General features: G+C 40.1%; 1 protein-coding gene across 3 annotated transcripts in view; it reads right to left on the reverse strand.

Annotated features, from left to right (window-relative positions):
* Positions 1-17,229, reverse strand: part of PACSIN2 (protein kinase C and casein kinase substrate in neurons 2) — a 77,885-nt gene that overhangs the window by 39,249 nt on the left and 21,407 nt on the right. Inside the window, exon 1 of one of the 3 annotated variants that reach the window (XM_063134327.1) lies at positions 7,387-7,453. The exons of the other annotated variants lie outside the window; for them this stretch is intronic. The gene's annotated coding sequence lies outside the window, so the exon portion shown is untranslated. Of the gene's footprint in view, positions 1-7,386; positions 7,454-17,229 lie in introns of those variants that run through there. 3 annotated transcript variants of the gene reach the window in all.

Here is a 17,229-nt window from a genome sequence, read left to right on the forward strand (position 1 = left end):
GATGGTCACTGGGGGAATAGAAGCCACTGTGGATGACATTTCCCTAATTACCTGTGACACAGGTTAGCGTGTCATCCAAACCTGGCAAGGTTCACGGTGGGGAAGGCTTCTAAACCACCCCACAACTCCTACAACAAGCCATGAATTGTGGGGTGATTTTGAAGCCACCCCCTATGACACTCCTTGCCCGTTTGGACGACACACTAATCCTCGCCACAGTGCAAGTAATTACGAAAATGGCAGTCTCATGGTGCCTTCTTTTCCCCTGTGATCATCCGAACCAGGCCACTGAAAGTCACTTCTGAAGAAACACATAGGATTGGGCTGTAAATATTAACCAGAAAAAGTACTATAGATGCAAGAGTGTAAATAAGTGGGTACGTCCCCATGGGAAGAGTACCTTGCTGAGGAAATCAGAGGTCAAAACGAGGCAAGTCGTAATAGTTTGAAATAGAAAATTTAGGACGTTAGGATTAAGTAATGCAGAATTATTTTACAGTGAAACATTTCCCTGCCTGGCTGTTCACATGACCCTGTTATATAATACGTCTCCCATATGAATATAGTGCTGTTTTAAGATTCAAGCAGATTAGCTGTGCTTGAACTGAAATTTGTTCTTCCTGACTTTTAAGCAAAATCCAAAGGTGAGTAGAACAGAAGCTAGAGGACAATTTGACACAATTCAATCCAAATATTTTACTCCTTCGTTTTGCTTTACTATTTAATTTACTGCATTTGAAGAATACACAGACTTCCTCACAGCTGTGTGTCTGCACAACTTCCTCATCCTAGAACTGTTTGAGATGAAGGCCTAGTTTACACATCATAGTAACTCAGATTTTTTTAAAAAAAAAAAAAAATCAGGGTTATTCTGAATATGTGGTTTATTTAGCACGGGAATGAATCTCCAACTTTTTTGGATCAGTGGGCACATTTGGAATTATGAGAGAGTGTCATGGGCATTCTCATAAAATGGCTGCCATGGGGGGATTTGCCCACTTGGAAAATTTCTGCCATGGTGTGGCTGGTCACAAACACCCATTTCCCCGGAAGATAAACTGGTGACACTAAAAGAAAAGTAACATGCCCAAAAACCTAAGTACAAGGCAAACATCAGGTCAGGGCTCAAAAATACAAAGCCAGTCTTGAACCCACTGGTTTTGCTCCAACACCTTTTTCACAGAAGGCAAACTGATGAGACTCAGAGAGAAGTAACTTGGCCTAGAAACTGCATACAAGATAGAGCTGGGGCCTGATCTTTGTAAACCGCCCAGAGCTTCGGCTATCGGGTGGTATATAAATGTAATAAATAATAACAACAACAGGCAAACCGGTGAAAAACATTTGACAAAAGGCAAACTGGTGTTCCTCAGAGAAACACACACACACCTAGGCAAAACACCCAACCATATCCCCCCCCCAAAAAGGGGAGAAAGAAAAACAAACAAACGTATATTTCTGAACTGCCCCATAGCCAAAGCTCTCCAGGCGGTTCATTCTATGAATCCCTCTGGGGCCCATGTGGAATTAAATATGGCGCTAGAGGCCAGCATTTGATTTTGCAGCATCTCAGTCTTCCAGTTAAAAAATAAATAAAATTCTAAAAAATGAAAAGCAGGCGGGGCGTGGAGGTGGGCTGCAAGTGTGGATACCATATTGGAAACCCATGCTTTAGAATTACGCCTGAACTAGGAATTCCAGCTTGTCTCTCCTCCTGACAAATCAAAGATGTAACCCCTGGTTTGTTTTTAGGCTATTTTTCTGGCTTGTTGACAAAGCGGGATGGTAGAATTCTTAGTTGACACATCATGGTAAACAAACCACAGATAGAAGATCCAAGGTTTGTTAAGTCAGGTGGTGTGCACCAGCATGCTGCTGTGTTCACTATGACCCTGATTTAGAATAAAACTGCCAAGGTCAGAGGTTACTTGCAAGGAACGCTACCAGTCTTGCATGCTTGAATCATCCCTACTGAGCAGCCATCTTGCTACTTGAACCCTGACCTGTGTTGGTACATAGCAAACTTTATTCTTAAATTCCTACGTGATGTCCAGTTATTGCAAGAGGGGAAAGCTATAATTTTTGTGGAAGTCCTCACTTAGTGACAACCCAGAAATGGAGCCCAGGAAGACATACTGGGATGTGGTGCATTCTGCACAAAACTATTCTCACAACATATTCTGGGAAGAGAAATTTGGATTGAAAAGGTCTTCTCAACTTCTTCTGAATGCTCAGAGGTGCTTTGGGCTCCCTCTTCTTAAATAGGAAGACCTCCTCTACCCTCCCCAAACCTTGGAAAACTGTCACATTGTAAATCTTTTTCTTAAATTAATGGGAGTTTCAAACAGCAGTTTCCGATTTCAGTTTGCTGTGTCCAAAGAAGAGTAAAAAATTCCACTGGGCACACTGAAAGCAACTCTTTGGTTCTTGGCCAATATGACCAATTCTGAAGCTTGTTGAGCAAGGAGGAGTGCCAACGGGTAAACAGAGTTCCTGCACAACACAGATCCAAGTGCCAAGCACAGCCTCGTACATGCATCCCCAGAGCTTTAGACTGGAGCATTTTATTTCTGACTTCAAGTTTTCATTATTATTTGACCATATTTCAATGTAGAACTCTCTTTTTTTCTTTAGAAGTCCATTATTATATAACCAACTAGGATATTTAAGTTCTTTTTTTAAAGCAAAGGCCTAGTTTAGTAGACTATTAAGTGACTTTACAAATGAATGGATATCTGTGAAAATTAGATTAGCAAAGTACGTAAAGAAGTTTTACTTAAAAATGCACGTTTCTTCAAAAATGACGACTTCATTCTTTGACATATCAGATTTTGCCATCTTGACAGACCACTTCTTAGGTTTGGGCACAGACTCAGAAAGGTTTTTAACAGTACAGGAAGACATAGAATATTCCTGGCATGAAAGACTGCATGTTCAATGTGTATAGTTACAGACTATCTTTTCACAAAGTTTCAAGAACTCAAGTATTTTGCTATGCACTTTATTTCTGTATTGAAACAATTTCCTACTGGAGTACTCAAAATAGCTTTCAACTGTGCAAAATGAAGATTTAAAAAACACATTGAAGAGCGCAAAGCAATGATATTTTAAAAGCATTATCACCACCACCACACATGATGATTAAAAACATTTAGTGCAAACAAGGAAATCTAAAAATAAAAAACCCCACAGCTAACACTAAATATAATTTAGATTTTCTAAACTGAAGCTACTGCATTTTTGGAGAGAGGACAGGATAACAGACAAGGTGACTCAATGAAGTTTAAGATTTATGTGACCTCAGTTGTTTTTAATATAAGTTATTCATGTACACTAGAAAATTGGCATGGTTCAACATGGACAAAGGAAGTACTTTATGGAGCAGAGATGGCACAGGAGTCCCAAGAATCACTACATTATTGTAAGCTGCACAGCAAATGCTAGGAACCAGTAGGACACCCCAGATTTAAAGTAATGCAAAACAGCATTAATCAATAATAATCAGCAGTAATCAATATAGAGTCTTTCCACCCTTGACTCCCATGAATAACCCTAAGACGTTTAAATGGCCTGCTGTTCTGGATCTAACTAAATTCCAGAGAACTGCAACTTTTAAATTTGGAGATATACAAAAACAGCAAGTTTCAATAAGCAATGCACTAACCAATACCAAACAGCCAGGAACCAATGTTTTTGAGAATTACAAATTTTATTTATTTATTTACAATAAATAAAAGCTCAGAGGATGGCAACAAGGGAGAGGGCCTTCTCAGTGGTGGCCCCCCAATTATGGAATGATCTCCCCGACGAGGCTCGCCTGGCACCAACATTGTTATCGTTTCGGCGCCAGGTCAAGACTTTTCTCTTCTCTCAGGCAGTTAGTAACATAGGCTGAATTTTTAATTGACCCCAGAATAGTTGTTTTAAATCGATATTGTTTTTATGCTTTTGATGGTTTTAAATTTTTGTATATCTGTTTTTAATATTCATTGTTTTTAACTTTTGTAAACCAACCAGAGAGCTTCGGCTATGGGGCGGTATATAAATGTAATAAAATAAATAAATAAATAAATAAATAAACCACTCACCATTCAAAATTTCAGAGCGGTGTACAAGATAAAATTCAACAAAACAGAATAAAACACCTTAAAATAGCAAAATGAAAGGTGATCCAATCTCAGGATTAAAGCCAATCTCAGGATTAACAGATTGCCATAGGGTAGTATCCAACACTGCCCGCACATTACCAGGACCCACTGCCAGCACAACGGGATCATGAAGCAACTGACAGCGAGCTAAAGCATTCATTTCCGGAATCAAGCAGGTGAGTAGAGCTCTCAATAGAATGAGCAGAGGCACTGTGGTAGCACTGGATGCCGCCCATAATTTTGAAGAAGACTCCAGTAGACACCACTTAAACAGGCCATGCCTATTGCAGGTAGCTGTCCACTGGCAGATTTCACACTCAGAAGATAACCAGAGGAGGAAAAAAGGGGTCCATTCAGATAGCACTAAGTATAGGAATACTGAATGAAAAGAATGCCTACTAAATTAGTCTAATCAAGAGTTTTTGCTCTTTTTCTATTGCCTCTAATGACAAATTTATATTGTTCCCAGAAGCTTGTAAAATTCAGTTCAATGTACTTTGAAATCTTGCAGCTAAGAGTTAGTGAAGTAGTGCTGGCATTTGACTGTTTACTGGTCAAACATCAATCAAATATTTAAGCATTAACTTCTCGGAAGAGCAAGTCATATTAATTTCAGAAATGATTGCCTTGTAGAAGACTAGTATGTCAAGGAACTCCCGGATCCTTTCAAAGCACCTTGCCAGATCTCTTGGCCACGCCTCATCACTGCAGCAAATGCAACCAAGTCAAACGTTGGAGTTCTGACTCCTAGGCAATTGTAACTTGTGTTAGTGTGATAACTGCTTGAACATGTTTGCTTCCTGAACTTTGTATTCATGTTACAATTCAAACATACCTGCAGTCTCAGTTCACGGCCAGTAAAAGCAACTAGGCTACATGGCTTATGCCTAGTCTACACATGCAGAACTATACCATTTCAAAACTGCAATCTCCCACGTATCGTCTGAATTCTCATCTACACAGACTCCCAGCATACAATACTCGCACAGCAAGATGAAAGATTTTAACTTCAGACATTCGCAACTGTGCTGGCTTTCCATTTTCAGGGAGTTATCAAAGTGGAGCATTAAAAAAAATATGGTGACTCACCTGAGCAACACAATCTGTTCTACCACCTCATTTTTCTGCATGTATATAAGAGGCCTTAATTGGGAAGCTGTTCAAGGAGTTGCAGAACAGGGATGTCTGCTTCTAAATGAGGTTTGGTCCGCACACTCCTAAAGGTATGCGGACTAAGCATCCAATTACTGCTACTGGCACTGGATGAACCCATGATGTAATATAGACAGGCTATTATAAAAAAAATGGCGTTCTTGACTTCATGAAATATTTGACATAAGCCAAGGATTAGGTGGTTAATCAACTGGTAGCCCAACTCTGCACTGAAGCATCTTATGGACTCTTCTTTTCCAATTGCCTTGTTTGCCCTTTCCTTTACATCACAACTACAAATCCCCACAGAAGTGTACTGCCAGAGTTTGTACAGATATATCAATTATAATATGGCTATACTGTATCAGCACTTTTGGTTCCCTGGTCTGTTGCAGGACTGAGATTTAAGAAAGCACTTACTGGCATTTGTGGTGTGAGCACCAGTAATCTAGTCAACAGCAGCCAGCAAATGTGAGGTAACTGCAGCTGACAAAAGGATCTCCCATTTTTAACAACTAAGTCAACACTATCCACATTTCCAATTCTGAATCAAAGTTCCTGCTTTGAGCTGCATATTAAACTTGACATTGAACTTAGTGATCCCATGTCTCCTTCCCTGCCCCATTATATTTTGCAAGATGAAATGTGCAACATACAACACATTACATGTGATGCTAGTTTCATCAAATGAGGTGGAGGCAGATAGGTCACACATTTTGCCTTATTAAACATTGCAGGAGATGTGGGGAGACAGTCAGGGCAGCTGTTTCTTGGTGAAAACTATACATCTTAATGGAGCATGAAATTCTGCACTACAAATGATAGCTGAATTCAAAGACTTACGTACATGGACTCAAGTTGAGACATTCAGCTGCAATTAAACTATTTTGACATGTCCACAGATTGAAAGTGATATTGAATTCAAGAAAATAAATGCTTCATTCAGTAATATCAGTACCAGTGAATGTTTACTGATATCTCAGCTGTTCCATCTCCATATTAAACAGTTTGCAGAATTGTACAAGTATCGTTACAGACGTCTGCTATTTACCAATATGCTATGTACCTCAATTTAATGAAAAGTGAAAGCTCACATTTTTTAACATGACTTGGTAATGAACTAGTACCTTAAAAAGTCATGTCTTAATTTAGAGTGTTAGTGCAATTATCTAGATATTGATGTTCTGAAAATGCTTACAAAACTGTTCTGTCCCTTGAAGCTTGTTTATTTTCCTGTAACAGTAGTTAGCTAGAATACTACTAGAATTACTAAGACCTAAAAAGAAAAGGAAAAAAGCTTTTGAAATAATTGCAACTCAATATGTAGGCTGTTTTTGTAAACAAAGTCTTTTAAGCAACTTGATTCTACTAAAAAGCCAATCTTTCTGACCCAAATTTATCAAATCAGATCACCACTAGCACTAACAGTACATATTGATAAACCACACCAGGGGAAAATAGCTTTCCTTTTTCATATGCTATCACTCTTTAAACTAAGGAATTGTCAAAGCCTCTTACTACGTTATTATTGTCTCTTGTTCTATGCTAAAACACAGTTTGCTGCTTTATTCTCAAGTGATGAGAATGTGATTCAGAGTCCTGCTTTATAGATACCAAGGTAGATGGAAGCATACCGTTAAACTGCTGGTACTGTGAAGAATTTTAAATAGAAAACCCCCTTTTTAAAGACCTACAGTAGTTATGCCTCTCTCCACCAGGAGCCTGGAAAATCCTGTTTGCTTCTTCAGCTGGAAGGGGGGGGGGGGGGAAATCCACTTACGCAAATTATTCAGAACATGATGTGGCTAAACATGAAACAGCAACAAGGCTGCTTCTAAAAGAGCAAGACACAGGCAATAACTGAATTTTAAAGCATATCGAAATAAAAACATAAGCATACAATAACTACAGTAAGTCAATCCACAAAGTACTAATAAGGTATATACACATACTGTAGTTCTTTCCCTGTTAGCCTTCTCCATTAGAGGTTTTGCCAAATTTCTTCCAGTCAGGCTAGCACCAATTTGTATTTTATCCATCATCCTAAACGTGGCTTTCTGTAAGCAATTAATCTTCTCATGCATACCTTTAGCATCTCACATTCTTCAAAGTGTCACATGCAGTTCCATAACTCTGTAGATCTGTGCTGGTACCTGTCCTCTCCCAAAACAACTGCACATGACCTCCAGTGTTCTACAAACAGAATTCTTACAGCACATTTTGTCATTTCCTGTTGGCTGCTATAATCCTTGTAGATCAAGATAAGGTCATTCTTTCATACTGCAGCACACAGATTTCCCCCCCTCCAACTTGTTTTCAATACTTATGTACTAGAGTTTCTGCATTAAGCTGCCTTTCCCAAACACTAAATCTTTGAAACTAAAATTAACAAATAGCAAAAAAAATCATAAGGATACAACCAGCTTGGGCAAATTTCAACTTTTGCTGTGAAAGCTATCATGACCTTATGATACATTCATTCATTCATCCATCCATCCATCCACACATACATACATACACACACACACACACACACACACACACACACACACACACCCCTAAAGGAGTTGTGTTTACTTTATATCCCACTTCCCAACACCTACTCCCTAAGCAGCTGGTTCATAGTTCATAGATTTGAACTACAACTAGTCTCAAAAATCCAGCAGCAAATATATTTAACACACAAAAAGACCTCTGTACTATCCAGAGTTGACAAAAATCAATGGTTTGATTGGGGGTGGGTGGGTTAAAAAGGATTTTTTAAATTTAGATTTCAAAATTTTCTCGAAACAATTAGTAAAATAAGAGCCTACGTCAAAATTGTCATCATGAGTACTAATTATACACCTTCTAATTACCGTATTTCTTCGATTCTAAGACACACTTTTTTCCCCATATAAACATCTCTAAAAACAGAATCGCGGGTGCGTTTATTATTTCTTAGAATCAAAGCTTTTTTTCTGTTGGTGGTACTGAAATTAGTGTGCGTCTTACAATCGATGGCGTCTTACAATCGAAGAAATACGGTATGTTCTATGAATATGTTAACAGCAGTTTATGGAGACGGGAGATAACCTGTTCTGTCCTATTCTGCACTGCAGGTGGTGTACAGAAGTGCATGCTCTTTTTTTCTCTCTCAGCAAAGATAGAAAAGGTCAATGAGTAGAGAATTTGGGGAGATGCAATGGATCTGAACAAAGAGTGTGGATGGAAAAGAAAGGGGATAGGGGAGAAAAAAGTGAAATCAATAGTGAATAGTTCATAGAGTCTTGACGCTTTTTTACCTGCCTCTCCCTCTGGACCAAAGCAGAGGAAGGCAATCTCGCAGGTAACCTGGACCCAAACCATGTAGGGCTTTAAAGATAACGACCAACACTTTATACTTCGCACAGAAACTAATTGGCAGCCAGTGGAGTGATTTTAATGTTGGTGCAATATGGCAGACCAACCTGGCTGCCATATTTTGAACTAGTTGAAATTTCTGAACTAGGTACAAAGGTAGCCCTATGTACAGCGCATTGCAGAAGTCAAGCTTCAAAGGTCTGATAACAAAATGTTTGATTGTGAGGAGATAAACTATAGGACATGAAAGGGTACAGCCCCCACCATCTGCTTGTCACAGTTGCTCTTTTAAAAAAAGGGGGTGGTGAGACCTATCTACTGTTTTAATATGAATGGGGAAGATTCAGTTTTTTTAAAAAATGGAACTATCATCACTGTGTGCAGTTGAGGCTTGATTTTCAAGCAATTATTAAGTGAGCATAACTGGGTCATTCATTTAGCCTACAGTCAAAATCTGTTGAAGACTCACGGAAATTAGGGCAAATAGCTCCTGCTGTCTAGCAGTTGTTAGCATTCAACAGATGCAAGGGGTGCAAGGATAGGAAACTATGTCAACAGAAAAACTGAGAGCAACATCAACCGTTTGCTGGTTTATCCTCAACTATGGTTATTTTCCTCCAGCAAAGGAGATCGTTACCTTGTCGTGGTGCTGGAGCTTGAGCACCTCAAGGATGCCATGAGCTAAACCGTGAAGGGATACCCAAGACAGGAAGGTCATGGTAGAGAGGTCAGACTAAATACGATCCCTGGGGAAGGTAATGGCAAACCACCCCAGTATTCTTGCCATGAAAACTAAATGGATCAGTACAACCAGAGATATGTCGGTATACCATCGGAAGATGGTCAAAATGCTACTGGGGAGGAACAGAGGATAAGTTCAACTAGCCCCAGACGTGATGACGCAGCTAGCTCAAAGCCGAAAGGACGGCTAGCGGCCGACGGTGCTGGTGGTGAACGACGAATCCGATGTTCTAAAGATCAACACACCATAGGAACCTGGAATGTAAGATCTATAAGCCAGGGCAAATTGGATGTGGTTATTGGTGAGATGTAAAGAATAAATATAGATATATTGGGTGTCAGTGAACTGAAATGGGCCACTTCACATCAGATCACCACCAGATCTACTACTGTGGACAAGAGGATCACAGAAGAAATGGAGTAGCCTTCATAATTAATAATAAAGTGGCTAAAGCAGTGCTTGGATACAATCCAAAAAATGATAGAATGATCTCAATTCGAATTCAGGGTAAGCCATTTAACATCACAGTGATCCAAATATATGCCCCAACCACAGATGCTGAAGAAGTAGAAATAGATCAGTTCTATGAGGATCTGCAGCATCTACTGGATAATACACCAAAAAGAGATGTTATTTTCGTTACAGGAGACTGGAACGCTAAGGTGGGCAGTCAAATGACATCTGGAATTACAGGTAAGCATGGTCTAGGAGAACAAAATGAAGCGGGACATAGGCTGATAGAATTCTGCCAGGACAACTCACTGTGCATAACAAACACTCTCTTCCAACAACCTAAAAGACGGCTTTATACATGTACTTCACCAGATGGCCGACACCGAAATCAGATTGACTACATCATTTGCAGCCAAAAGTGGCGGACATCTATACAGACAGTAAAAACAAGACCTGGAGATGACTGTAGTTCAGATCACGAACTTCTTATTGCACAATTTAGAATAAAACTAAAGAGAATAAGGAAGACCCACAGATCAGTTAGATATGAGCTCACTAATATTCCTAATGAATATGCAGTGGAAGTGAAGAATAGATTTAAGGGACTAGATTTAGTAGACAGGGTCCCGGAAGAACTATGGACAGAAGTTTGCAACATTGTCCAAGAGGTGGCAACAAAAAACGTCCCAAAGAAAAAGAAAACCAAGAAGGCAAGATGGCTGTCTGCTGAGACACTGGAAGTAGCCCAAGAAAGGAGGAAAGCAAAAGGCAACAGTGATAGGGGGAGATATGCCCAATTAAATGCAGAATTCCAGAGGTTAGCCAGAAGAGATAAGGAATTATTTTTAAACAAGCAATGTGCGGAAGTGGAAGAAGACAATAGAATAGGAAGGACAAGAGACCTCTTCCAGAAAATTAGAAATATCGGAGGTAAATTCCAGGCAAAAATGGGTATGATCAAAAACAAAGATGGCAAGGACCTAACAGAAACAGAAGAGATCAAGAAAAGGTGGCAAGAATATACGGAAGACCTGTATAGGAAGGATAATAATATCGGGGAAAGCTCAGACGGTGTGGTCAGTGAGTTAGAGCCAGACATCCTGAAGAGTGAGGTTGAATGGGCCTTAAGAAGCATTGCTAATAACAAGGCAGCAGGAGACGACGGTATCCCAGCTGAACTGTTTAAACTATTGCAAGATGATGCTGTCAAGGTGATGGATGCCATATGCCAGCAAATTTGGAAAACACAAGAATGGCCATCAGACTGGAAAAAATCAATTTATATCCCCATACCAAAAAAGGGAAACACTAAAGAATGTTCCAACTATCAGACAGTGGCACTTATTTCACATGCCAGCAAGTTAATGCTCAAGATCCTGCAAGGTAGACTCCAACAATTCATGGAGCGAGAATTGCCAGATGTACAAGCTGGGTTTAGAAAAGGCAGAGGAACTAGAGACCAAATTGCCAATATCCACTGGATAATGGAGAAAGCCAGGGAGCTCCAGAAAAACATCTATTTCTGTTTTATTGACTATTCTAAAGCCTTTGACTATGTGGATCATAACAAACTGTGGCAAGTTCTTGGTGGTATGGGGATACCAAGTCATCTTGTCTGCATCCTGAGGAATCTGTAAAACGAACAAGTAGCAACGGTAAGAACAGACCACGGAACAACGGACTGGTTTAAGATTGGGAAAGGAGTACAGCAGGGTTGTATACTCTCACCTTACCTATTCAACTTGTATGCAGAACACATCATGCGACGTGCTGAGCTTGACGAATCCAAGGCTGGAGTTAAAATTGCAGGAAGAAACATTAACAATCTCAGATATGCAGATGACACCACTTTGATGGCTGAAAGCGAGGAGGAGCTGAGGAGCCTTATGACAAAGGTGAAAGAAGAAAGTGCAAAAGCTGGGTTGCAGTTAAACCTCAAAAAAACCAAGATTATGGCAACCAGCTTGATTGATAACTGGCAAATAGAGGGAGAAAACGTGGAGGCAGTGACAGACTTTGTATTTCTGGGCGCAAAGATTACTGCAGACGCTGACTGCAGCCAGGAAATCAGAAGACGTTTACTTCTTGGGAGGAGAGCAATGACAAATCTTGATAAAATAGTTAAGAGCAGAGACACCACACTGACAACAAAGGTCCGCATAGTTAAAGCAATGGTATTCCCCGTAGTAACCTATGGCTGCGAGAGCTGGACCATAAGGAAAGCTGAGCGAAGGAAGATAGAAGCTTTTGAACTGTGGTGCTGGAGGAAAATTCTGAGAGTGCCTTGGACCGCAAGAAGATCAAACCAGTCCATACTCCAGGAAATAAAGCCAGACTGCTCACTTGAGGGAATGGTATTAAAGGCAAAACTGAAGTCCTTTGGCCACATAATGAGAAGACAGGATACCCTGGAGAAGAGGCTGATGCTAGGGAAAGTGGAAGGCAAAAGGAAGAGGGGCCGACCAAGGGCAAGATGGATGGATGATATTCTGGAGGTGACAGACTTGACCTTGGGGGAGCTAGGGGTGGTGACAGCCGACAGAAAGCTCTGGCGTGGGCTGGTCCATGAAGTCACGAAGAGTCGGAAGCGATTGAACGAATAAACAACAACAAAATGATTATTTTCACATAGATGAACTCTAATCCCAGAGCTAGTGGAACTGATGAGAATTGGAAAAAGGAGGCAACTACCCTGCCAGAGAACAACATGGGTAGATTTTTTTCCCCATTGTGTTGCATGGCACAATAGTGACATTGGTTAAATTCAGATGCAATGACAAGTCAGTGATGTCATTGTGGGAATTAGGAGTCATAAACCTTGGGCTCACATGCTGGCCCGGTTCAGACGACACGCTAAACCATTCTGCTTAACCACAAAGTGGTTAAGGGAATCCTTAGCCACGGTTTAGCGTATCGTCTGACACACGTTTTGGCTAAAATTTTGCTCCGTTAACCACACTGTGGTTAGGCTTAGTAACCACGTTCTGCAACGTGGTTAGTGGCACTAACCATGGCTAAAAGTGTCGTCTGACACGTTTGTGGTTAAAGGGCCAAAATAATAGAGCCCAAAGTATACAGCGGCCAAAATTGACGCGGCTGCTCTATGCTGCTGGCTCCGTGCCCATCGGGGGTAGGCTGGGGGAAGGGCGTGGGTTGTTGTTTTTTTAAGTGCCTATCGGGGGTGGGCTGGGGGGGGAGGGCGCAAGTTGTTTTTTTAAAAAGTACTCATTTGGGCAGAGGAGCGCTCCTGTGCTGCGTCCGGCCCCGAAAATCCATTCAAAATGGCGGCCACGACAAGCTCACCCCCTCATTCTACATGCACACAGCAATTTCAGCTGCTCTATACTTTAAGCTCTACTATTTTGGCCCATGGAGAACTCAGGTGCCACACTTAACCCTTTTGTGGGTAAGGCAAACTTAACCACAAAAGGGTTAAAAGTGCCGTCTGCACCCATTTTGCATGTGGTTCGCGTTAGCACAGCTGGCCATGGTTACGTTAACCAGAAATTCTGAAGTGTCATCTGAACAGGGCCAGTGTCTTTTCCCCCATGTGAGATTAGAATCTTCTGCTTCCAAGTTGCAGTAACCATCATTTGCTTTTAGACCAGATTTGAGAGCAAACTAGGAAAGGGGGAAGGAAAGGGGGAACATGAGTTGGAAGGTTGCTATTGCTACAGATTCCCAATCCTCCAAACCCCAAATCATGGTTTGGGGGGGTCACCTGAATGCAGCTACTCCTTCTGCCAATGCACGATGTTTGTAATGTTACATGGGAGGGCTCCTTATTCCCCATGTTGTAACGGATACCAGTTTTTGTTAACACCATGCTATTATGATCATCAACAGTACTCTTTAAAATTACTTTTATTTATTCAGATAAAACACACACCATTAGCAAACAATTAACTCAAGTAGTTTTTCCTTAAGCCATCTACTTTATGACAACATATGTAAATGAGTATCATATGACAAGTCTTAACAAGTTTGCAGCAGCTCATGCAAACATTAGGCATGCAATTTTCTGCAGCTTCTAAGCTTTTAAGTCATTTCTAATTAATATTGAACATGTGTCTACCAATATATCCATATTCTGAAAAGTACATTTCACCTCTTCCCTTAGTACTATTTATTTATGTTCTGGGTGTATAATTTTCCAAATTGCTGCATAGATAGATATGAAGGAATTGGCAAATTATGCATTTACTTATATTTTTATCTTGCCTTTCCACTTCTCAGCATCCAAAGCAACGAACAAATACAATCATAACAGACATTACAAAATGAAGATTTAAAAACAATCTATAAAATCTGAATTAGAGAAGCAGCAATTGTAGAGCAACAAACCAATTAACCATGAAATGCTTGGGAAAATAAGACTCTAACCTGGAGCCTGGAAGATAGGATTTAGCAGGATCAAGCAAATATGCCTGGAGAGTGTATTCCCTAAATGGGGTACGCTTAGTTTCAAATGGTGGGGACATCCTAGAGCCGAGAATTATCTTAACAAATGGGCAGATTCATATGTGGTATCACATATGTTTAGTTTTAGTAACTCATGAGGGATGCAGAGTTTGGTTTTCAAGTAAGGGAATCCTTTGCACTCAGGTTAGAACTATTATATGATGGTAGCAGGGCCATTTGTTTAAACCACGTTTAAAGAGAAAGAGGTGCCTAACTTTTGCAGCAAAGGGGGAACAAAATACTATGTGCCTCCTATACATCAGATCCACGCTGCTCTATACATGATGTAGATTTAGACAGGACTACTGCTATCAGATCTGAGCCTCAGTTTGGAAACAATTACTGACAGATCATAACTAGGTCAGTCATTCAAACTATTGTTAAAAATTTTAAACTCACAGAATTTAGGGCAAATGGCCCGTTGCTCAATAGCCATTAGCACTCAACATTTATAAGACAATGATCTCATTGATAATATTTATTTATTGCAACTTTATACTGCTCTTTAGCCGAAGCTCTCTGGGCAGTGCACAATTAAAAACCATAAAACAAGTATAGATAAATTTTAAAACATTAAAAAAAAATAAAAATCAATATAAAACCAGCTAAGTTAAAACCAGGGAAAGCCTGTGTAAAAAGGTATGTTTTCAGGAGGCGTTTAAAAGATGCTTTCTGCCTCCCGAACCGCACGAGGGAGGGTTTTCCAGAGGGTGGGTCCCACCACAGAGAAGGCCCGACACCAGGATTCCTCATGGCGGCATTCCGTTCCTTTTTGGAATGGCCAGTAGGACCTCCTCTGACGATCGTAGCTGTCATCCAGGTGTATATAAAGGAAGGCGGTCTGCTAGGTATGCTGGTCCCAAGCTGTTTAGGGCTTTGTAGAATAACAGCATAACCTTGTATGCAGCTTGGTAGCTATCAGGCACCGCCTAGAACAGTGACACTCCAAAACCCTGTAGCAAGGCCCACACCACCAAGTGGCTGAAACAGAGGCACCGCCCAGGCCTTCAATGAGGACCTGCAAACTAGCAGCTGCAGGCCTCTTAAAGGTATATACATCCACATCCACATATCACAGTGTCCCCGTGAGTACCCTAGCTGCTGCATTCTGCACTAGCTGCAGCTTCCAAACCCTGTATTTTTATTCATCTATATACATTTGGCAGCAGTTTAGAAAACTATACACCAAAAACATGACTCACACTTGCATAAATATTAATATTTAGATTGACAGATCACATGCTACCCATAGGACATTGGGTTCTCAGCAGCAGGAATATTTGTTAGAAAAATGCTGTAAATTTTAAAAAAAGGGTTATCTGCTAGTACTAGATGGCTATAAAATAAATTTAAAAGTGCAGTTAAACTACATGCATGTCACACAATTTTCCATCACTGAGGCAGCATGCCAGGATTCTTTCTCCTAGTACACCATAGATTTGTCAAATCAGGGATTTTTATTTTATTTTACTTGCTTTCTTTAACCACTGGCCATGTACAGCTTAAAACTACCGTATTTCTTCGATTCTAAGATGCACTTTTTCCCTAAATTAACAGCTCTAAAAATGGACTGCGTCTTAGAATCGATGGCATCTTAGAATCGAAGAAATACGGTAGTTACAAACATGCTGCAGTATTCCCTGCTAGTATAATGTTTCATATTCAGCCATCTGTAATCCCCTTTCAGCCCATTATATTTCAAACAAACTGATGTAAGGAACTTCAAAGATAATATAGTATTTTGCTTCCATAACGTTATGCCGGATATGTATGAGATGTACTCCTAGTTCCTGCATCTGAGATAGCAGGACACTGCAATGTCTCTTTAATAAGGGACTTTCTAATTCAGCTAATTGCTGGTGGTGCAGTACAACTAATGCTTCTTTTAAACATATATATTGACAATGTCCAGTAGTTGCGTCTTTCTAGATAAATTTTGTACTGGAACAGTCTTTAATTTTCACTGATGTTCCTGCTCTTTTAAATTATTTACTGTTTCATGGAAATTAACAAATGGTCAACATAAATGGATTCTTTGCACCCTTTTGACAGCTAAAAGACTGATATTACAATGTTAGAAGGATAAACAGTCACTTCCTACCATGCAATGAATTGAGGACCTTACAACACTTTCAATATTTGAACAGGTAGCATTTAGACACCACCTTCAAATGGATACCTATTTGGATATTTGGTCCACTTTTGTTTAAAGGTATATGCATTTCATATCAAGGCACTGAGGTCTTAACAGTTAAATTTTTGGTCAAGGGAGGGAGCCTCTTCACGTGCTGGAGCGGAACAGGCAAGTGGTTACTTCCCCGGACTGATTGCAGGAGTGGTGCTAAGATTGGTTAGTGGTGCTAAGAAAAGTTCCTTTTCTGCGGGCCCCAGAGTATTTTTCTCCAGGTACTCTTGGACTTCCATGGGGTCCCATACTCCCTTGACCTGTGGACCACTGCTGCCAAGGCAATGAGATAACAGGCAAATCACAGATAACAGGGTGTGGGTTTTAAGATTCAAACGAGTGTACCCTGTGAGTATCAACACTTGCAGCCCTGACCTCCAGCAAGAGTGATGGCACTGAGAACCCAGCAACTTTCTACAGTTAGATACAACCTATTTTATTAACAAACAAGAAGTTTAACATTTTTCAAGTTTAAACATGAGGGAAGTGTATGCTATCAAGTTTTCTCATGTCTTAAAATATGTATTTCTAAGAAAATCCATTCTCAAGTAAAGATTTGAATTTGTTTGTATATAACTTTTAACCTTCACTTCATAATTCCCCTTCAACCAAGTAATTGAATTTTAAGCCTTTTAAGATATTAATACAGCATGTGTAGTTAACATACTGTACTTTTTTCATCTACTAATAAGTCAAATATTCTAAGTGAAATCCCTAACAATTTACAACTCTGGGAATTTCTCCAA

This window comes from Elgaria multicarinata, chromosome 9 (genome assembly GCF_023053635.1).
Source record: "Elgaria multicarinata webbii isolate HBS135686 ecotype San Diego chromosome 9, rElgMul1.1.pri, whole genome shotgun sequence".
NCBI classification, from domain to species: Eukaryota; Metazoa; Chordata; class Lepidosauria; order Squamata; family Anguidae; genus Elgaria; species Elgaria multicarinata.